Below are 23,838 nucleotides of genomic sequence, written 5' to 3' on the forward strand. Positions count from 1 at the left end.
GTGCCCACCTTTAGTATCAAGGGACATAACGTGGGAATGTGTGGATTACAGTAGCCATCCCCTCTAGGGAGACTCCATTCAGACGGTAGGAGTATGATTTGACGGAGACCAAATGTTTGGTCGCGCCACAGCTTTAAGAGAGACCTGCTGCTTTTAGAGAGACCCTTTCATCACCATACAGGAAGCTTGGGGGGAGGGGGGAAAGAACTTCATATTACATGTTTTCATTTTCAATTGCAAAGCACTCTGGTTATGGACCTCATGCATACATGAGCTTGTTGGTGCATACCCCGGATTGGTTCATTAATGTAGGCATAGTCTATACCAATCACCGTGGCCCATTTGGCTTTAAAAAAGGAGGGCTGGGCCCCTCTTTTGGGCAGATCTGAAGACTTTGCAAGGAGTAGCAAGAAGGGCATTGGGGCCTGGCTAAGGTACAGCCGGCCTTACATCTTCTGCCAATGAAGGAAGGCCAGGACCTCCAAAGTGGGAAACAGGCTCCCTCCCCTAAACAGCTCCCAGGGAACAGAGCGAGATGCGGAATCCAGAGGACCCTCCAGCTGTTCCAGAACATGTGCCCAGCAAGCTTACTAGGTGAGAAATGCCAGAGCCATTGAACTAAACCAAGGACAATGCACTCAGCTTTGGGCTGTCCGCCTTAAAAGGACAAGCCCTGTGAAGATACTAGGAGAGCAGCGATCTTCCGACGTCTGCCTTAAAGGGCTTTGAGCCAGTCAAGCCTCTCGAGCTGCATGCACCGCTAACTGTTAAGCCAACGTGGTCCGAGACGCTTAATGCTTCAGCACAGCCGTCCAGCACAGAGACAATTCCTGACGTCGAGCCACCGTTTAGGCCAGCCTGCACCTTCAGCCACGCTCAATTTCCTTCCACCCGATGCCTACAACCACCACCTTGAAACCGATGACCCTGTCAAGCACCAAGAACATCTACAGCACAAGGTAGTGTGGTTCAGTCCCCCTTGCCCTTCCCCCGAAGGTCCCTAGTGACATTTTTATGACCCATTGCTCCCTTTGCGTGGAAACCAAGTATAGTTGAGTTGAACTATTTACTTTACTGAGTGCTCTGTCAGTATCCAGAGTGCAGTCGGTCCTCTGCATTCCTTTACAGGGTGGATTGTATTTTGTAGTGTGCTAGAATTGTGTTGTGATCGTAGATATTGTATGCACAACCAATCATTGGTTATCCACAACCTTGGTGAAAGCCTGCCGTTCCGTCCACGTTGGCAAATGGACAAGGTGGTTTCCAAGTTGCTTGTGTTTCCAATAGGCTGGGATACCTTCTGGTGTGCTATAGGTGTGGGACCATTTGATGGTTTAGATACAGATCTTCATCCCTGGACCACTGGTGCCCGGGTAGTCGATTGTTACACAACTATCAACCCTTCTGTAGAACCAACCATAAAAATGTAACTATAAAAAAGCTCAAGGTATGGTAGGGAGGAAATTAAGATGCGTTCTGTTGCAGGCAGTGCACACTAACTGGCAAGAACATAGCCTCCTGTCAAGTCAGGTGAAATGGGCCAGAGTGACAGCAGTATCTTCCTGAAACTTTTTCTACTGCCCATCTAGGAACGCTGTTAGAATGTTAGTGCATGCCAGATGGCTCAGGAGAAAGTTGGGTTGACGAGTTCTTGTATTGAGTGTTCTTAACCATATTTGGGCGCCTGAGCTGAAATGCACGAGGACGGCCGATGAGTGGTCTCGTCTAAGTGACTGGTGACCATGTGGAAATCCTACATTTAGCATATGTAGCAGGAGTGACAATAATGCCATCTGGTGAGGGCCACAATTTTTATAAATTAGCAGGTAACTTACTGAAAGGGAGGCCTGCTGATTAGACCATCGTCCTCTTTAGGCCAGGGCTACCAGAACGCAAATTTAGACAATGGCTTTAGGGACTATTCTGATGGCTTGCGCCCCTCCCCCCTGTTGTCGGGTGTCGGATTTGGGGAGGTCACCCATTATGGTAAACCCACTGACCCCACCATTGCCATCCATGGGACAAGGTTGGTTAGTAATTCCTCCTCGTACAAACACCTGGGGAGGGAGACACCCTTCTGTGGGCCCCCAGGCCTGGAATTCATTCTCACCACAATTACGACTATAGCCATCTTTAAGAAAAAAAAACGGAAGGTATTTGTTCAGATAATCCCTGGGCTATTGTAGAGGTGACTTATCTAGGTTATGCCATCCACTATCCATCTGCGCCCACAAGCAGTGCTCTGCCAGGTTCCCTCAGGATATGCGCATTACAAATATAAAACATGGAGAAAACATGGGGTTTGATTCACAGCAGCGTTTTAGAGTGCTGCAATCCCATTGTGCTCTGGCAATCAGACGCAAGTGTTAAGCCAAAGTAAGGTAGCCGAGTGGCAAGACGGAGAGGGGGGGGGTGGGGCTACAACGAGTTCACAGACCAACAATCTTTCCCATTACATAGGCAGGGCGGAAATACTTTAGGCCTTTAAAACAAGCAAGTAAATCCTCTGGTCCAATATTACTACATCAACACATAAAACATATTAAAGCAACATAGCATTTGCTTTAATAACCCGTGCAACACAGGCCAGATACATCAGGGAACAGCTTTCCCTAGAAACCAAACCCCAAAAGTCACCCGTTCCGAAGTAAATACTTAATGGGTAGGTTGAAGAGCTGGACGATGCCAGTGGTTAGGATGAGGAAGTAGGACAGGCGAGGCTGGTCGTTTCCAATTAACATGGGGTAGAAGCACCGTTAAGGGTATTCTTGAAATAAAAATAAAAAAAGGCGAGTGCTTTCGGACAGCACTGGAGTCTGTGCTGGTCAGATTGAGGGGGCTGTTCTATGGGTGCTCTCAGAGGACTTGTTCCAATGAGGATCTACCAAATGGCTGTAGGAGCCATCGTTTTATCCAAGTCACGGGCTGGGAGCATGCCCAAGCCCGCCAATGGTTAAGGATCTGCACTATTCCAACAGGCAGTGGCTATTCACGGTTTGATAGCCACAACATCTGCAGAGAATCCAACATTCAGGCACGTGAATGTGTACTGTGATCAGACAGTCCCGGCAACTACAGCCAGGCACAAACAAAACACTGTTGCCTGCAAAAGCCACAGCTTTCGCGGCTTGGTAACCTTCGGGTGCCAGCAATCTTTAGCCATTTTTGGTTAACAAAGTTGCACATGTGCATTAAAAAACATGCTAGCTCGCCCTAAGCAAATTGTAAAACGAAAAAGCCAATACAGTGGAGGGAAACCTAGCCCCACCGTATATTCTAGACCCACAATTCACAAAGACATATTCGCTCTAGTACGATGGTCTTGAGGACTGATTCCAAGGGCAAGGGAAGTAAAGCAGAAGGCCCTACTGACCTCAAAAGCTTTTAAATTCATTCTGCCCTACTGGAAACGGAAGCTTGTTAAAACAGAGTGCAAATTACAGGCACAGGAAGCACATTTGCCCAGGATATCAGTCTTGTTAAGCTGTAAAGTGGGGGTTTTAACCCCCACTCAAATCTTAGATACTCTACCACAGCTGCTAAGCTCTAGTTAGAAAGTGCCCTCCCCCCCCCCCTCCAAACAACTTCAGAGCTCATTTGCCTAGTGCAACAATCAAACTAAATCCCAAAAGCAAAAAGTTAGGCCAAAAAGCATCGCGATTTTCCACATCCAGACTACAAGCCCCAGAAAGCAGTAGCCTTTTCGCAGGCCAATCTAGTGGCATTATGGATATAATTAAGTGGCAGTGCAATTTTTCCCTTAACTAGGCATGTATCCCAATGCTGTACTAGAACAGAAGCCCGTCCACATTTGCCATAACACCTTCCAGTATGAAACGACCGACTTCAAGACCGCTGTGAAAAGGTGAGGTAAGACAGCTCTTCCCCTTCAGCTTAGTCTGGTTTTGGTCACCAACTTTGCCTTGGGCATAACCCTGCCATACACCAATTCCTTAACAAGAAATCACTTCTCGCCGATTATGTGGCTTTGTTAAACATTGGAAACCACGAGATACATGCAGAAGCACAAGGCTTTCATTAGAGCAAGTCCCATCTCAGTTTCAATGGCCTAAACATTCGTGAAAGAGAAAGTGCTGCCCACAGTGAACCATGTTGCAAAACGAATTGTTCAGCTCATGTTAATGCGCTGGCCGCACTGCCCTGGGGTACAGCTCAAGAGTCCATGCTTTCCTGCGCCTTCAGTTACCGAAGCGCAGTAGGCTCAGGAATCACTACTAAAGGTGCAGCCTCCAGGGCCCGTGGGCCACTGGTATTAAATCCTTGTGCCAGGAACGCTGAACTTGGTTTGGAAGGTATTGTGTGACAGGCAGCCACCCTGCAGGGCCTTGCTACTCCCCAAAAGCTAGCAAATGTTACATTGGGCAGGTGGAGTGATCAGCCTGGGGTCGCTGCCATTGCACCCCCCCCCCCCCCCCCCAAGAAGTCACAATGGAGGAGATGTGCACAGAACATCCCAGAGCAACTACCACCCACCAGCATCCCAGTCATCCATCCCATGTTGACTTGCCCATTTCTAGATAAGGGGGGCTCTAACCCCTAACCCCCCCACCCACTTCACTATGTGGAACAGTGAAAAGGGGTGCAGCTGGCGCCACTAATCCACCCTGGTCATCTTTGGCATCTGTGCTTGCCCGGAAAGCAAACTGGCTGAACACACGAGGCAGCACATGTAGCATGGATAAACCGGTTTGGCAAGGGAAGACAAAAGCAGTCGCACATTCACCATGTACACCAGGAGGCCGCGACCCCCCCCCAGTGCTAGAGGACTTACTATTGCGTCCAAATATTAGCCTGCATCAGATCAAGAGGGACAAGTAGCTAACTAAAATCGACTATTCAGATGTGCTCTGGCCGTCGACCATTAACGCTCCCTGGATGACATCCTGCTTGCACACTTTCTCAAACAATTCCCAATGCAATTACTTGTTTCGGCCCAAGCATAACATGTGGCAACTCAGCAATGCGTTGGCTGCCAAAAGCTGTGGTACCCCTCTTGACCAGGGGCTTCAATAGCCCCCTACCATTTACATTTGGGAAAGGGGCAGGAATCAGGAGCGCAAGGAGTGATGTAAAAGTAGCATGAGAGGGGTCTCCCTTATACAGTTCCATTTTAGATGTCGTGTAGACCACCACTGCATAGTTGATAACGGGCACAGCGATCATGCCGAGGGATTTAATGATGAGAAAGTAAAGGCGATACGGGGGTCAAGCTATATTTGTCTGTGGTCCTTGCCCATTGCCACCAGGGAAGGGCGACTGCATACCAAACCCTGGTACACCAGCTGCACGAGAAAGCCACCTTTGCAAACTGTTCAGCACGGAGATGGAGGGGGGGGGGGGGAAGAGGTGGACTACTTAAGCGAGAACAGACCCTGAAACGAACCCTTGGCAATAAATGGACACCTTGGGATATAGTCAGGCGACCACACTGCACAGTGCCACTCCAATAGCAGTGGGCAGTTTCAACATGAACCGTCACCCTTTCACCCCCCCCCCCCCACCCACAATCAGCAAAGGATAAGCCCTTGTTGAGCAACGCACGTGTGTAACTAAGGAACACGAGACGCAACGTTTGAAGTTCCATCAGTTTTCCTATGCCCTTGCGGCACGTGGCTTGCCACATTGAGCTCTAACAGAATGATTTCAGAGAGGGAGGTTCATGTGGGTGAAGGGATTGTTAAACGTGGTTATGTACAATTTGTGTTGCCAGGGAGGGTGACTGCTGCTCCATTTGCATCTTACTAGTGGTGGGTTTCCGAGCTGTACTTGCATACCTGTGAAACCAGTGGGCTAGCCTTTATTTATACTGGAACGACATGAAGGCGTCATAAAAAACCTTGCCACCCCCACCAATCCCATTGCAACTCGATGGACCGGAATTTCCGCCCAGCGAACATCTCTCTCCAAGGTTTGAGGAGAGCGCGACCAGAGAGGCGTCATACCACACGCAGCTTAAGGGCCGCATGACTGGGCGCTTCCGGCGACTCCACACACGCAGGAAGTTACAGGCGCTCCCACACAAAGACGTCTCAAGACCACAGATCCCGAGAAACAGGGCGGACGGATTAAGCAACGTGCATATCACACACTGCCCACGGTCAAGATTCCAGTAAAAGACATGTGCCTCAAGCACGCGCCGGGCACCCCGGGGCTCTCAATATTCTAAAACACGCACACAGGTCAATTTCTTTTTAAAGTCACATGAAGCAAGGGGGCTTAAGTGTAGTACGAGCAAAGACACATTCCGCAACCCCCCCCGCCAAATTGTTGCAACCGTGGGTATTCAGTTTGGAAAGTTCAGAGGGTAAGCTAATGTTGGACTGACGGGACTCGAGGCTAGCTAGAATTTTGGTTGCAGCACCCGAGCTATCCGGGGTTACAGCGTGTCTCAAAAAGGGGCAATGCTGCGTAGGCTCTGAAACTAGAGCGAGCTTTTCGCCACAGGCAGCATTCCCCTGCTCAAGAGGGTGGCGTGCTTGGCACGGATGGCTTAGCCTCCCCTGGCTGACACCAAGCGTCAGTACTTCCTCCCCTGGCACCTCTACCAATGGGAGACGCCCCACGGCAGGCTCTTCTGCCGCCTACCCCAACGCACCGCAGCACCCCCCCCCCCCCCCCCCACCCACCACCACCACCAGGGGCATGTTCAGACATCACGTTGCATTTCTTGGTACCACTTCAGCGCCCTGCTCAAGCTCCTTAGAAACATTTCGAAACTTTAGATGTCGAAACCCTTTCAGAAACATTACCGATTAGGCCGCCCCGGTTGCAACAGATCCACGGCGCCTTCTGCAAGACCCCGCGGCAACAGGGGAACACAATGTACATTCGCATTTTGCATTTGCAGTGCAGCCGCCGCGTGACAGTCAGTCGCCATAAGCAGGACGATTCCAAGTCCATGTGTAGGGCATGCACTCACGAGGTTATAGCACACTTCAAGCAGGCGTGTACTCAATGGTTTACTGTAAATGTTTTAGAGGCGGGCAACGTGCTCGCCATCACATGGCTCGCCTCCCCCGCCCCACTCAAAATTCCGATGCACGTCAGTTGGGGAAATGTAGTCTGCGCTCTCCCAAGATAACAGGAGGCGCACGTACACCACGTGATAGCGAAGAAACTGGGAAAGTCCGACTCACCAAAAAAGTATGGGGGCACACAAAACCGATAAGGGGACCACAGGAAACGAAGGCAGCTCGCCCACTGCTGCGAGAGGAATGAAGACCTCGGGAATCTCGCCCTGCTTGGGTGGGCGCACTTTCTAGTAATGCTAAACTGTAGCATTGGAGGGTTAACCTATAACGCAAAGGTAACAGAAGCCGAACAGAGACCTAGACCGACCACCTTCATCAATGCCACAATAAGCTTGAAGTGTCACTGCGGGGAAAAATACACAAGGAGCTGGAGGCCCATCCATCCCACCCCTGCATTGGAATAATTGACAAGAAAACCAGCTAAGGTGGAAAAAGGTTAGGCCGTAAGCTTTATTACACACCACACTGCATAAGAAAACAGAAAAATGCTTTTTGGGGACCAGTGATCAAGCGAGTCGAGTCCTTGCTCCATCTTGAGGCTGATCCTTCTGCCTTTTAGAAGCTTAGGTTATAGCGTGCCCACAGTTCCAGCTGCGATTTCACACCATACTCTGCTCTGTTAGCGTTCCTGTTGTGAACATCTCCATGTCATGTTTGACCTTTTAATGCGCCTAGCGTATAGTAATGCTCTTTTTTGCCCTTGCTAGATGTCCCTTTTAGCTTTTTCCGGGTGGGAATGCGGGTTTCTTTCCTGCCCCCGAGTATGGCTTGTGCCACTGAACTGCAAAGGGGGGTGGAGAAGGGGGGGGGCGGTGTGTGTGTGTGTGTACTGCCCCCCCCCCCCCCATGGGCAAAAACTGGTCTGAGGGTTTATGAGTGCCCTACTGCCTTCTTCCTGTGCGCCCCAGCCCCCCCCACTCTGGCCCCACAGGGTGGCAGAACACCTAGCAGATATTTTGCACCTGCGCTGCACCCGGCCAGGGTGGCCCAAGAGTCTGGTGATCCCATTGTTGTGAGCCAAGCATTCACCCCGGCACACCCTGGTGTGAAGGGGAGAGGGTCTACCTCCCCTTTGTCGCAGTGGGGGCAGAGAGGCAATTTCTCACAACAGGACCACCTCCCAGCTTAGGTCCCCAGGCCTTCCACCTCCGGGTGCCCAGGGTAACTGGGGTGGGTGGAAAAGTCTCGTACCCAATTTGGCAAATGTGCCTACGTCCCTCCCCAGCAGCCATCAGTCCCAAAAGCAACCTTGAGCGTCACAAATACCGTAAACTAAAGTCCCACCAAGATTTACAACGATGGACCGCTACAGCTTGCATGAGCGTTCTTATTACACAGATTACCACAGAGCTGTGCAGTCAGCAACACATTTAGCATGTGTTTGACTCCCGCCACCACCACGTGTGCATGCAGCAACTCAATACTTACTTCCCTGTTAAGTCAAGGTACCACACAAATGTGCAGCGACACATGCAATACACTCCAATCACCTGATCAGTTACAACTCGCGAATGATCTGAACTAGATGGATGGCTTCGACATTGGTCACGTGTGTCCGAGTTAAACGATGACAGCTGTCCTCCAGTTGAAAGATGGCAGAAATTGGCCAGACGGGGAAGGTTTACCACCATTGAGCTCACCGGGCTTCAGCCCCACCACCCTTTCTGACGTTTTGGGCTATGTGGACTCGACCTGGCTGGCCTAGAGCCGAAGCAGGACAGAACACAGATGTAGTCCCGCTATTACTTTAAAGCGTTTCATAGTTGCACCTGCAGTCATACGATACATTTTTAGGCAATTGAAACCGTTAGTACTTGCATGCCAGCGGAGTGATTGGAAGGATAGAGGGGACATGAGATCACTCCTCAAGTGGGTGCTTTCAGACTGGAAAGAGCAAGTTGACCGCTTTTGACACTGCACTAGAATAGTCTCATTAAAATGCATAGAGAAGTTTAGGTGCCCCCACACAAATAGGTTTGCGCCCCCCCTCGCAATACCCCCAGTGTTAACCCGCCCCCCCTTAAGTGTGTACAGTGCTAGATCCGAGCGACGGCTTCCAAAAAAATGTAATTAGATGCACGATTGGGAGCAGAAATTACCCTTCTGGCACCAAACCCTAGAACTAGAGGGGGGGGTGGGGGGAGGGGAATTCAGGATCAGTGGTTTTCGCCATTGCCTAGTTTATTCCACAGGAGGAGTCCACCGACCGAGGATCTGCTGATCACCAGGCAGCTCTGGATGTGCTCCCCTGTCCAAGACCCATCCCAAAGTAAAGCTATGCTAGAACCTGTGAAGAGGGGTGTCCCAGATGAAACATGAGCATACTCTGTCCCACACACATGGCGAGTCCAGCACCAAGATGATAGGCAATGCCCCTTTGAACAAGAGTACCAACAGCAACCCCCACCCCCCCCCCCCCCAGACAGCGTTACAGCCTTGCTGGGTGGGTCCCTTCAGTGAGGTGAAGCAGAGCCTCCAAGGCACAGTGAGCAAGAGGGTCCACGTCTGAATAACCCTTGCTAGAAGTTGCACTTTCTCCCCTTGAACTACACACAGACCAAGTGGTGGTGCCCTTTTCTCCTGAACAGTGCGGGTGGGCAACAACGGCATACTTTCCTAGTGCTCAAGACGAGCATGTATTTTTACCAGGGCCGGAAACAGACACCAAGCAGAGAAAAGGGGACAACCAGAAACGAAACAGAAGGCCAGGTTGTTACACAGCAAGAACTGAAAGCGACGTGGGCACCCCACCCTCCAGGTTATGTGGTCATCTGTTGCCACGGTAGGACCATGGCTGCACCACTTCCAGCACCAGCGTCTGTTCTCCTGGATCAGGTTTGTCCCCTTACATCTCCCAAAGGAGGCTTTTGATTTGGTCATGTACCTCCCAGGGTACATCAGCTCCTTTCAGCAAGATGTTGCTCGATCAGGGAAATAGCCTCCCATCAACGGGAGACCATGGTTGCCAGAAACTGTAAAACACTAGAACAGGTGTTCAGGGAAGAGGTTACACCCATTGTACGTCGGCAGAATGTCCAGCACTTCTGAAACTCAATGGACCCCTCCTTGACAAATCTTGCCAAGCACCAACCACTGACCTAGAAGCGCAGGGTCATATGTGGACTATAAGTGCCACCCTCCCCAGAGGGTTTTTTAAACAAATGACCCTCTCCTGTAATGTGCTAGCAAAACTACGTTTAATTTGTGGAAAGCTATGTTGTAACTAAAAATAGCTGTGTAAAAGCCCCTTATCCAGACCATGCAACATAAGGGTGGAGGCTATTCTCCAGAAATACACCCTGGCTCTCGATAAGAAATCTAGATTACTGAAGACCACCACCAGTGTAATCTGCAAATAGTAGAATTGTGCTATCACACCAGTCTTGAGTGAGGCGGAGACTACCTTGGTACCATGACAGAAGTAAACATTCCAGTGCAGTAAATCTACAAGGAGGCAACACAATTTATTCAGGTCCATTAACAGGAGAAATGTTACACAAATAGGAGGTCCAGTAGATCCTTCAGGCTGAATGAACTGGAAGAGCTTGCAAGACAGTGCTGGTGACAAGAAAGAGGTTAATGCTACAAGGCAGACACTTTCCGAGCTTCGGGATTCACAATGAATGCATCAGGCAGAGAAAGCTTGCAGGAAATGCAGTAAAACCCCTTAATGTTAAGCGAAATCCAGCTCTGGATAATATTGGCTATTTGAGTAAACAATTAGTCAGGCGGGACGCTGGCTGTCTGGAGATGCTGCGAGTAGAATTGCTATGGCTTAATGTGCGGGCATACACTTCACATACCATCAGGTGGCAGCGAGAACCCATAGTTTTCTGCGGTGAATTTCATAAAGACAAAGGCACACGCAACCAACGCCATTTTAAAGGATACTTCCAGGCGATTTTGGGGATATAAAAGTCATCTTCCTGTGACTCATGGCAGTAGTGACCAACTAAGATGCATTTATGGCTGATCTGAACATGTCCCAAATGTGAGTTGAGGGTGGAAAATTAATTGGGGATATGCTCTTACATATTCTTGATCCAATTCTCCATGATTAGCAGACTCAGATAGTATGCCAGTCAAATTATGAAGTTGATACATAGTTGAAAGGAGAACAAAGGGGAAATTACAAATGGAAATTAGACCCCTCAACCAATCCTGACATGGAGGCTGGGTTTGGAAGAGAGAAAGAAGGGTAACTGTCCAATCCTTGTGGCAGGGATTATTGCAGTGTACTTCCCCCCAAGATTGTAAAACAGGTGGCATTACCGCTATACAAGGTGGACTGCACTAGGACAGGAGACCCAAAAAAAAAAAAAAAAAAAAAAAAAAAAAACACAGACCATAAGGAAGGCTGCTGAAACTTACCACCCAACAGCTGTAAGGAGACACCGGAGGGGTTTGCCGAGTGCCTCTGGATGGAGCAGAGGTTAGTCCTCAAAGCTGACTGGGTCCTATGGTGAAGAGCGGGAGGACATTTTTGAGAGTGGAGTGACCTATCTTTCCAGAGTGTCCTGAGATGCAGCTGGCTTTCCTGGCCCTTACTCAGAGGCTTGCTAGGTTAATAGAACTGAGCCCTGGGAAACTACAAGGTGGGGGAGTCTGCTTGCCTCAAATCTTTTCCCTTTATAGTGGGTGGGTGAGGAGGGGTGTAAAACTAGATGTAACCAAAAATGTAATGAATTCCCCCATTTGGCAGACGCTAAAGGGTGAATTTTGTTAAAAAAAAAAATCGAGACTAACAAAGCTCACTTCCCAGTATGTGCTGAAAATTATAGCCTATAAATGAATTACCCTCGTTGTCCAGGATCCGAGAAAACAAAATCACCCAGTGGTAAAAATCCCCCCCAAAAATTTTTTGCCATTCTTGAAATACTACTGCTACCCCTTTCAAGCATGCAGGAAAAACAAATTGCACATTACATACCTTTGTTATTGATCAGTTATTTTGTGAAGTGAAATTTGCAGAAAGTCAGAATTGCGATTGTGCTTTTTAAACACACTTGTGATTTATTTATGCTGAGAAAATTGTGCCACGAAAAGTGGTTTTTGAAATGTGTACTAATTTCTATTACTTTTAACCTAAAATGAATACATTTCCTGTACACCGGCCTGGTTCTTGGCTAATTGCAGGCTCAGGGGAGAGGGATCCAAGGGGCACGATCCGTGTCTGAAACGGGGCTAAAAAGAATCTGTTGGCCTTCCATCAATACCACCAAAATAATCTGGTATAAAATTACAAAAAGAAGGTGATGGCTGGCAGAATCTCAACCTCTGGCACTGCTCTGGGCAACCCTCCAGACCATCGTTATTTGCCTGCCAAGCTATTTCAGAAGGGCAACCATATGCAAACCAGGCTTGGTCCACGGTGGAATGGAAGGTTGCCCAGAGCAATGCCAGTGGTTTAGATTCCACCCATCACTTTTTTGGTTATAACGTAGAATACAAAATGTGGTAGTTTTAACAGACAAGTATTTCGACATGGGCTTGTCTGGGTACTCTGGAATGGAGATCCAAATCTTCTCTGCTGATCTGCATACTGTCCAGCACTGTACATCTTCAGCATTCTCTGCAATAACTGCTGCCAGCTTCATGGCGAGATCAGCAGAGAGCTAGCGCCAAGTGTATATGGGAACAGTTAGAAGGAACGGTACTCAATCTTAATTTGCTCCCAAATAATAGGTTTTCCGTTCCATCGACATAAGGCTCGGTATGCTGAATGTGGTCTGTGCCGAGTATGCCAGCGCACGATTCCACAAAGTCAGCAATTTAAGGCATACAACTGAGAAGTTGTGACAGAGTCAAATGCTTGTAGCACCTCCCAGCCGAGGCCAGCATGCCATTACACAATATGCCTCCCAGAATAGATTGGGCTAGTCCCTGAGGGCAGGAAACCCAAATTGAAGAAGGCGCCAGAGCCCAGATCAAACACTAAGTAAACAGCCACTGACTGGGCCATCAGCATGAAGATAATTCCAAATAACTTTGGCTAACTGTGCACACTGACAAAGAAATAGTCCAGCTCATAAGTCTTATGAGGCGACTCGGCCCACCAGTGTGAAGAGCCCTCCAATGTATATAATAAAATAAAAAAAATAAAATAAAAATAAAAAAAGTCTAAGCACGCTTGCTTGTTTCTTGTTTAGACAGGCTTGTTTGATGGGAGAGCCATAACCGCCCCCGTGCACATTTCCACCCATAAGACCACCACAGCCAGCAAGAGCATCAGTGAGCGCTGAAGGCATAAGTAGGGGCATCATTGACTGGCAAGGACACAATTACCGGCAATATACGGTCCCTCCAGCACAGGCCCAAGTCACAGCAAGCACCTATTTGACACAACGTCCCAACAACATTTCATGGGTAACATCAAGATTGCTACGTGGGTAACACATACTACCTGCTGCCTCTAAAGAGGATAAACAGATTATTGCTGCCACAAGTACCAGAAACTGATGGGATCGACCAACTCTAAAGAAATAATGCACGCAATCACAAAAACGAACTTAGAATCACCCTTGGTCTTAAAGTACAACATTCTATTTTCTGACTTACTAAATAACCCCCACACGGCTTCTACCCATGTAGAATTATCACATGGTGTCTCTATAACTCGTGCAGAGTAGGAGATCCACCAATATCCAAAGATTCTATACAAGGGGTAAATACAAATTGTTAGTGGATAAAATCGAATATATCCTCCATCATCAATACACTTGGTGAAGAGCAGCGGGGGATTACTTTTAACATCGTATTCAAACATTCATACAGTGACATCTAGACAAACATAATAACATGCAATGACAAATATAAACTGCTCATGTGCAAATAGTCAAAAAGACCCTTACTCAAATTCAGGATTAATCTTGCCAACAGATTGAAAATAGGGATACTCTGTGGGACCATTGTCAATATGCTCGGCCACCAGATGGTTTCCGCTTGTGGCTCAGTTATGGAACCCATCACTAAATACATCTTCGCAACCAGTTTGGCTAATTTGTATGTTGCATCTTGAATCATAGTTTATATTACTGACACCAATACATTTAGATATTTAGTGTTACCAGCATTAAATCTATGACTCATAATAGCGAGTAACAATTCAGACAAGCTGAATACATGGAATGGATTAATAATTTGAAGTTTACGATAAAATCTAGTTACCCGCAATTAAGGTGGTAATGGTCCGTCTCACTATATCACAAATCCAGAGGGGAATACCACGCTCCCATTTTTCAAACCAACCTCCCATCTAGCTTAAGACCAAATGTACCAATCAACCAATGGGTACGTCACTACATGATATTTGACCACACTAAAATAAAACTGTCAGCCCCTGTGGCTCACACGCACGGCAAGACCCAGCGGAGGAGCCGTGGGAGTGTCAGATGAGTGCCTGTGCACGTGTGTATGCGAAAATAACCAGGTTACTCCATAGTGACCACCTTACTCCTAGTCCATAGTCCCCTTTCCTCCATACTCTGTGGGACGGGACCGGAGCACTTGGAAAAAATGTGGATACTTTACAAAAATGTGTCCTTCCTCTTTCTTGCGCAGGACCCGGGATGTGGCCGTAACCCTGCCCACCTTGGCTCTGCCCAGCACATCGCCCATCAGTCCTTTTCCATCGCCAGGTCAGAGACCCATTAGCAACAACAGAGGAACCTTATTGGAGGGGACGGTGGGTGGGCGTATGGAGGAAAGGGGACTATGGACTAGGAGTAAGGTGGTCACTACGGTGAGTAACCTGGTTACACTCCTACGTCCCGTCCCCTTTCCTCCATACTTATGGGAGATTCCCAAGCACTCCTTACAGGAACTACGGGTGGATGGAAATGCCCCTACTGAAACAGGTTCTTCAGCACAGCCTGACCAAACTGAGCATCAGCTCTTGAGCTCATGTCAAGACAAGAATTATGGGGAGGTCCAAGTAGCTGCCCTAGCGATGGACTCCCAGGGGACATTTCTGAAAAGCAACCGCAGCTGCCTTGCCCCGCACCAGGTGTGCATGAATACCCTTAGGAGGTTTCAGCCCTTGGACGGTGAAAGACTCCGTGATGCAAGCGGCGATCCACCGAGAAATAGTCACCTTAGACGCTAGTTTACCCTGAGGGTTACCGAAGGTCACAAAAAGTTGACAGGAACTCCTAAGCTCGGAAGTCCTGTCAAGGTAGAACTTAGAGCCCTTCTGACATCAAAACAGTGCAGAACCCCTTCAGCCTCTGAGGCAGGGTTCGGAAAAAAGACCGGTAGGGAGATTGACTGATTCAGATGTAATTCAGTTACCACCTTCGGTAGAAAGGCCGGGTTTGTCCGTAGGACTACCTTGTCCTTGTGAAAGACCAAGAAAGGATGCTCCACTGACAAGGCCTGGAGCTCACTCACTCTCCTTGGTGACGTAACGGCGACCAAGGACACTTTCAGGATAGGTACTTGAGGTCCACTGTGGCCATGGGTTCAAAAGGTTTATGGCACAGCGCCATCAGGACTCCATCAGGACTACATTTAGGTCCCACAGCGGGTGCAGACTACGAACCAGAGGGTAGAGGCGTGTCAAGCATGCAAAATGCCTCTTAACCAATGGGTTACTCAGAGAATAAGAGCATTGGTCTGTAGAAAGATAAGCGGAAACCGCTGAAAGGTAAGTTCTCCATGACAGAACCTGAAAACCCGACTGCTAGGGAGGGCACGAAGGACAGCACTGTGTCAATCGTAGACAGAACCTGAGCAATTTACTCCTGTATTGGGATCTGGTCAAGGGTTTCCTGGCTGCCTGGATAATACGCATGTTATCCGTAGACAAGTTAAGACACTCTAAAGACTTGAACTCGGGCACCATGACGCAAAGCTGAGCGATTGTGGGGGAGGGCTGCCACATCTGCTGTTCTCCTTGATGAAGATTGGGGGTCACTGGTAACCTGATAGAAACAAAACCTGGCCGGCCACCACAGGGATATGAGTAGAAGGGAACAGTTCACCGAGTTACTCAGCTTCCAAATTGCTCGATGGACTAGAGGCAGAGGCGGAAAGGCGTAGGCTCTCATGTTGTGCCATGGAATCTCGAGAGCATCCCCCAGAGAGGAGGCTCCCAGCCCCCGTCTGGAGGCATACTGAGGAAGCTTCTTGTTTACTGCCGTAGCAAAGAGGTCCACCTCCAGTGTGCCCCAATGCAAGAAAATCCGAGAGGACCTCCGCCTTCAACTCCCACTCGTAGCTGACCACTGTTTGCCGGCTGAAGGCATCCGCTGTGAAATTCAGCTGGTCGGGGATGTGCACTTCAAGCAGCCAGACACCATGAAGCACGGCCCACTCCCATATCTAGACGGACAGGTCCACAAGGGGGAGGGGGGGGGGGGGGGGAAGAAGAGAGACTTGGTTCCCCTGGCTTGTTGATGTAATACATTGACACCACATTCTTGTTGGCAATGAGCAGTCTGAACGCCCCGAGCGCTAGGAAGATCGCCAAAAGCTCCAAGTGATTTATGTGCAGGAGCTTGTCCTAAGGCGACCAGAGGTCCGAGACCTGACGAAGATCAAACTTCGCACCACAGAAGGGAGGAGTCAGTCGTGATCGTCACTGTGGGGGCTGGGTCCTGAAACCCTGCACCCACCGACAGGTTGCTGGGAGATGACCACCAATCCAGGTCCACTCTCATGGAATTCCAGCTTGGAATCCGGGTCCACAGCCTGACGCCAGGAACTCGAAGAGCCATCTGGGTCCGTCTCATCTTGAGACAAGCAAGATGAAGAGCCAGCACGCATGAGGCCATGAGGCCCAGAAGCCTCTGGAACCACCAGGCCGACATGCTCTCCAACTGTGCAAACATCTGACACATGGCTAACAGATCTGCCGTTCCATTAGCCGGTCAGGTACACTCTGCAGTCGATAGTGTTCCAGCGAAAACCCAGGAAAATCAGGTCCTGCGAGACCGTCATGGAAGATTTCTGCCAGTTCACCGACAGCCCAAGATGGAACCGGAGCTGAAGGAGAGACTGGAGATTGCCCGCTGCTGCCAGTGGACAAGGGCTGCGTAAGAGCCAGTCGTCCAAATATGGCTACACATGGATACCCTGGAGACGAAGATAAGCCGCAATCACCGACATCTTCGACGCGGTGCCGAGCTGATGCCAAAAGGAAGCACTCGAAACTGGAAGTGCTCCTCTCCCAAAGAGAAGCGGAGATATCTCCTGTGTGGGTTCCAAATCAGGATATGCATGTACGCATCCTGAAGATCCACGACACTGAGCCAATCGCCCACCTGCAAGGAGGAGCGTATCTGGCTGGGCGTGATCATCTTGAATTTCTCTTGGGGTAGGAAGATTGAACTGGGAAAGGATTAGGATGGTGCACAGGCCAGCCTGGTTGGGTTTGGGCACAGTAAACAGCCGTGAGTAGAAGCCCTCCCCAAGGGGGAACAGGTCCCACAGCTGTGAGGTCCAGAAGTTTCTGAACTTGGGCTTTGAGAGGGCGAGCCAGACCGCTGAAAGGGAGGGTTGAGGGTGGGGGGGTTAAAGGGGTAAGCGGAAGCCCGCTCGAGCGACTGACAAGACCCATCTGTCTGATGGTCTGCCACACCTCCCAACGCGATGCAATGCGTCCTCCCACCAGGGTCTCATACGAGCACGGAAAACCCTCATTTAGTAGGTTTATTGGTGGCTGTGCCACCTGAGGAGGAGGCTGAAGAACGGGAGAAAAACCGCGTCCGTTGTGGCCTACGGCGGTTATTCCCCAGAGGGGTATCCACTTTGAGATTTGCGGTTGAGGAAGCCCCTAAAGCCAGAGGAACTGCAACAACAGTCTGGGTTTTGAAAGAGCCTTAACCAGGACAGACAATGACTTCACTGTCCGAGTGCTATTCTTAGTCTTGGTGAGCTCTACATCTGTTGTAGAGCTCCATCCCATCGAACGGAAGGTCCAACACCTTGTCCTGCACTTTTTTTGAGAATTTAGTTGCATGCAACCACGCCTGCCGTGAGGTATATCAACCCATAAGGCCCCGAGCCGAGGGGTCTACGTGATGAGCCGTAGCGTCCAGGAGATCCTGGGCCAAGACCCTGGCGTCGGATAGGCCTCCTTTAAAGTCTTCCAACTTCGACCGGGATAAACTCCGACAGACCTTTCCACACCCGCATGTTAACTCCCGCCAATATCAATTCAGCGTGGCCTGCCTGAGCTGCAAGGCCGAGTTGGCGAAGATTTTTCTCCGAGGGAGTCGAGGAGCTTGTCCTCTTTCCCAGAACCCGAGTAGCCCTCATGGAAGAAGATGCTGCAGACCTGGACTGCAAAGTGGCCGGAGTCACCACTGTGGAGGAGAGGGGCGGGGGCGGAGAAGACAACAGGGCCACCTCTTCCAAAGAATGCAGCCTGTATCTCGCGTCAATTTTCTTATTGGCAAAAAGTCCAGAGTGTGGCTTTTCCCAGACTCTGCGGATCTCGGCCAGAACGTCCTTCTGCAAGAACAGGCCGGTACGCTCCAAGGGAGACAGGGTGAGCGCCCCAGAAAGCACGCCCTCCTGCGGAGCGGGTGCCTGGGGCACCGGAACATCTAAAAATCATCAGGTCCAGTAGCCGGTCATGAAAAGCTCCGATAGAGCGGGGAAGGTCCTCGTTGTCCTGATCACCTTGGTGGACGTCATCTGACAGGTCAGGATCCTGCTGAGCCGTGTCAGGCGCTGCCTTGTCCACCGGGGACAACAATGGAGGCAAAGGCGGAAGAGTCGGGGGAGGCACCGGAGGAACAGGTGGAGCTGGAGATATCTCCCTGAAGAGCCCTTTGAAATATTCCCTCATGGGGTCGGTACGCATTAAAGTTTGAAATGTACCGAAAAAAAGCCTCCTCCGGGGACTGCCTCGGAACTGAGGAGACCTCTCATGAGGTGGACAAATCCAGGGACGCAACGGGGACGGGTGCCACAAAGGCCCCTCCACCGACGTATCCACATCAAAGGTGGCGACCCCGCAGGCAACGAAACATTGTGCCGAAGAGGCATCCGGGTGTTCCAATCGTAAACTGCCCGATAAGGATGAGCACAATGGACTGTTCACCCAAGGGACCAAGCCCTACACCTGAGGCCGATGGCCTAGTTGTAGGGGCAGCACCTAAAATGGCCGCCGCAGTCGTGGAGGGAACGGGCGCCATTCTGTCCTTATCTGGTGGGAACTGCGGCACGTGAGGCAGGGATCCCCGTTGATGGATCAGGGGTCTTAACTTTAGCCTTAACATAAGTAACCTCAGCTGAACCGGTAGTGAGGCCTGGAATGTTTGTGACATACCAACCACCAAATTAGCCTTCAAACGAAGGACCTCGGGACTGCCGGCAAAAGAAGAACTTTCTTTGCCCCCTCAACAGGTCTGGTGTCACCGCAATAGCGGGAACAGTGAGAAACAGCTTTAACCGACAAGGCCTAGTCAGGCCTCTCAGAACTGTTGGTAGCTTTAGCCTCTGAACGAGGGACCTCGGACCCAGGCCCGGTAACAGCCTCATCTGCGCAGGCCTCGAAGATCCGTTCGGTAACAGCAAGCTCACCCAAGGCCTCGGGGCGCACACCGGTCTTATTTTTGAGGGAAGCTGACAGAGGACTCAGAGCGATCTCCGGTACCCCACGACTCAGTAGAACTGGGTCTACAAACAACCCCCTCAGGATGGGCTTCAGGAGCGTTCTCGGTATCCACAGGCCCCTTACGGAGACCCTCGGCTTCTCTGGACACCAACCAACAGTTTATTATTTTGAGTTGTCTCGTCCGTTCACCTAAGTTGAAAGAACAAAATGAGACATTCCTGCAAATATTTCGCCAACAATCAGATGTTCTTGGAGCCAATTCTCACACTTCAAGTATTCCGTAGCGTGTCGTTACCGTGAAAATTCGATCAACCTGTACACCCCACTCGCTAAGCCACCAGTCATATTCTCCAAAGTTGCAAGAAAAATTCAAAGTATTAGTCCAATCAATGGCCCCCACACATCAACGCCTGTATGCCGAATCCGTCAAATCCCACCTCTCCCTCAATTCATTAGCAGACATCCAGCGACCATTCCTCACCAGATCGCCAATTTGTTTAATTGGCTGGCCAGAAAACTGTTTTGGTATTGTCCCCGATTTTAGGATTCAGCCAAATAGAAGACCATGAGCATCTGAAAGCATCTATATCCAAAATTGTCAACAAATCACTCCAAGCAGTGCGCAGAGATGTCGTAACCAGTGAACTGCAACCATGATCTTTAGTATTAGTAGACAACAAAGACTCCCGTCCTAGAGGACCAAAGGCATTAGATTCTGCTAGAGCCCACTGATCATGTTCAGGACACAAAAAGGGGATGAAAGCATGAGAAAAAGGCCAAGTAATAAGCCCTAACATTTGGAACTCCTAATCCACCCTCACAAACCGGAAGTTGCAGTTTCCAGATGCTAAGTCATGGGGGGTTTTTATCCCACAAAAATTCCTGAATGAGGCAGTCCAAATCCTTACAGTACCGATTGCAAATCTTCAAAGGAAGCATACTCGTTACGAAGTTTACTTTAGGAAACAAATTCATCTTAAGGGCGCTAACTTACCCCACAAAGAGATTAAGAAGCGACCATCTATCAAGATACATTTTGCAGTTCTGAGTGAGTCCTGAGTGATGCGCGCATATTCTATCGAACATGCAAACGCAAACGCCTAGATATCGCAGTCGCACATAACACCATTTGAAACCTAATCCAGTCACCAAAGTTTTGTCAGAGCGTAAACTAAGAGGCAAAACTTGGATTTTAGCCAGTTCACCTTGTACCCAGAGGACGTGTAAAATCCATCAAAATTCGCATCAAACACGGGAGAGAGTCATCCAAGTTTTAAGGACCAACAAAAGATCGTCGCATAAAACCACGTTTGCTGTGTGACACCCCAGCAACCCACTCCATCCAGATCAGGGGCATTTTTCAGAGAAATGGCCAACAGCTCAATTGCCAGAATAAAAGCGGGGAAAATGGGCATCCCCGACGAGTGCCTCTTTCTAAAAAGCCGTCCGATCTGATTCCATTTGTTATCAGCCGAAGGCCTAGAGTACAAAAGTTAAATCCAAGATATAAACTCAGTCCCAAGATTCATTTCCCCGCAAAACTGAAAACAAATTGTCACAATTAAGCCTGTCGAACGCTTTTTTCAGCGTTAAGAGACAACATGGCAGCATCACAATCCATCTCATTGGCTTCCTCGATAGTGTGAAACAATAGCCGAATATTACTGGACGTTCGTCTATTCTTCATAAAACCCGATTGTTCCATACCAATTAATTTGGTAAGAAATGGTAAAGCCAAAATCTTAACCAAGATTTTATTATCACAATTGATGAGACTGGAAGTTGCTATCTTTACCCTTCTTCAAAAACACAGAGATAGAGGCATGGTACGGTCAGGTAATACCCCCACCGATCTACTAGCAACAAACATATCTCTCAAGAGTTGAGAGCGGAGTCAGGGAGAATTCTATAAAATTCACACAGAAGTCCATCAGGACAGGGTGATTTGCCAATATTCAATCTAGAAATCGCATTCTTCACTTAACTGAGAGGTCCACAGCAAGCAGATGACTCAGCATCGGTAATTTGGGGGAAGCTGGAGATCTCAAAAAAACCAATACCAGAAATATCCCCCTCATTACAATACAAATTCATATAGAAAATGAAAAAGTAGATTAATCCTTCGCGGATCAAACGTAACCCTACCATCCGTGTCAATGAGTGAAGCAAATGCAGCCTCTGATATTCTCCGTTTCAGTCTATATGCAAGCCATCTATCGCATTTGCCTGTTTCAAAGTAAGCACAATGTGAAAAAAATAAACTATGTTCCGCACTGGATGATAAAATATCACTCATCTCCTTTTTAAGCTTTTTTAACAGTGTCAATTTCAGAGGGTCTGACGGATCAATAATCAAATCCCTGGACAGCTCACTAATTCTTAGTCCAAGAGCTAATCTAGAGATCTCTTTTTTTAACCACTCGACAGCCCTACACACACACACACACACACACCACGCATACAGCACTTGAAAGCCTCCCACGTGTTACATATACTAATCTCAGAGCGGTTCTCCTCATTGGCCTCAGATTTAATTTGTCACAATATCGTCATCCAGTAAAATTGAAGCATTCAGCTTCCAATAAAAGGACCTATGACATTGAAATTTGAATGACAAGCGCACCAACACAGGGCCGTGATCACTCACTGAAATAGTCCCTTTATCACTGAAACATGACTCTCCGTAACCAACCCACCAGTCAATAACACATCTAAACGAGATTACACATTAGCGAGTACACATTATGGGCATTAGAGAAATAGCTATACACACACACGCACCCGCCCCCCATCTGGGTTAACAAAGCGCCAATTATCTTTCAAATTATGCTCAACCAATAACGACAACAGAGCTTGATGGAAATCACTCCGATACACATCATTTCGGACGTTACTCCTGTCTAGTAACGGGTCAATTAAAGTATTAAAATCTCCAAGAAGGATGTGTCTGGGCAAGCATTCAGAAAAAAAAAAAAAAAAAAAAAAAAAAAAAAAAAATTGTCTACCGTCGGTGCATATATATTACAAAGAATCATCGACTCCCCCTGAATCTCAAACAATAACGCCATCATCCTCCCTTCCTTGTCCGCATATTCTCTCAAGATTTTAATAGGAAATTTTTTGCAAATCAGAATGGCCCTTCCCCTCGATCTAGACGTAAAAAAGAGCCATAGGCCAAACATACCCATTCTCTCTCAAGATATGAGATTTCTCTCTCAAGATATGGGATTTCATCAGACAACGTGTTTCCTGGAGAAAGCAAATATCAGCTTTCATATCATTCAGAACTGTGAACACCTTTTTCTTTTTTTGAGGGGGTCATTAACACTCCACGATACAACACAAAAGTCTGCACTGCCCGCATTTACCAGGGTGGTGGCCATCATGTCCCCACCAAAGATAACAGTAAGAAAAAATAAAAAACCAATGAAAAGCAAAATTGAAGAACCTAACAGAATGATCAAGACCACAACAGAACATTGAGGAAATCTCTCGGACCTCTCCCAAATCCTAGATAAACTCATAAAATAAACAGAACATTCCAAACCTCAACCAATCAAAGTGAAAATGAATCCCGAATGACAACGAATCTGTATAAAAGGCTAACCCCCCCCACCACCAATAGTCCAAATTATTTTCATAATGTGGTTTAAAACCACACCCCCATTCATCAGCAATAACAGAATATCAGAAACAGGCAATAAAGACTTAAATAGAGAGTCACATATATATGCCCATAACTTTCAATATATATGAAAATCCGAATAGATTGTAGCATCAGGACTAGAAAGACAGGATTAAATATGAAAGACTAAAACATACAGAGAGGTAGATAAAGCCAAAGAAACCGAGAAGGTAAGGATAAAGGGACAGAATAGTAAAAGTAAATTTACACAAATGTGCTTAAAACCCTTTCCTGGCCACCTAATCAGACATGTAAATAAATATCTGATAAAATGTAAAGCATGTCAAGCTGTTTCAAATCCAAACCCATCATACTCAAACACCAGGTCCTATCACTAAGAAGTCAGTAAGTCCAATCAAATATTCAACACTGGTGAGGTCCGCACAGTAAAGAATCACCTACCTATTTAAACATGCGAAAGTAAGTAGTGAACGCATTCCGACAGTGCCTTTGTGGCGTAACTACATTTATAACAAACCCAGCAAAACTAAGAATAGAAACCGCATCCATAAGATCACAGGCATCAGAACACCATT

At 48.3% G+C, this 23,838-nt stretch overlaps 1 protein-coding gene across 4 annotated transcripts in view; it reads right to left on the reverse strand.

The window, feature by feature from the left end:
• CD63 (CD63 molecule) overlaps nucleotides 1–23,838 on the reverse strand; it is a 67,427-nt gene that overhangs the window by 38,879 nt on the left and 4,710 nt on the right. The gene's annotated exons all lie outside the window — the stretch shown is intronic.

This window comes from Ambystoma mexicanum, chromosome 3q, assembly GCF_040938575.1.
Source record: "Ambystoma mexicanum isolate Mex_15411 chromosome 3q, UKY_AmexF1_1, whole genome shotgun sequence".
NCBI lineage: Eukaryota > Metazoa > Chordata > Amphibia > Caudata > Ambystomatidae > Ambystoma > Ambystoma mexicanum.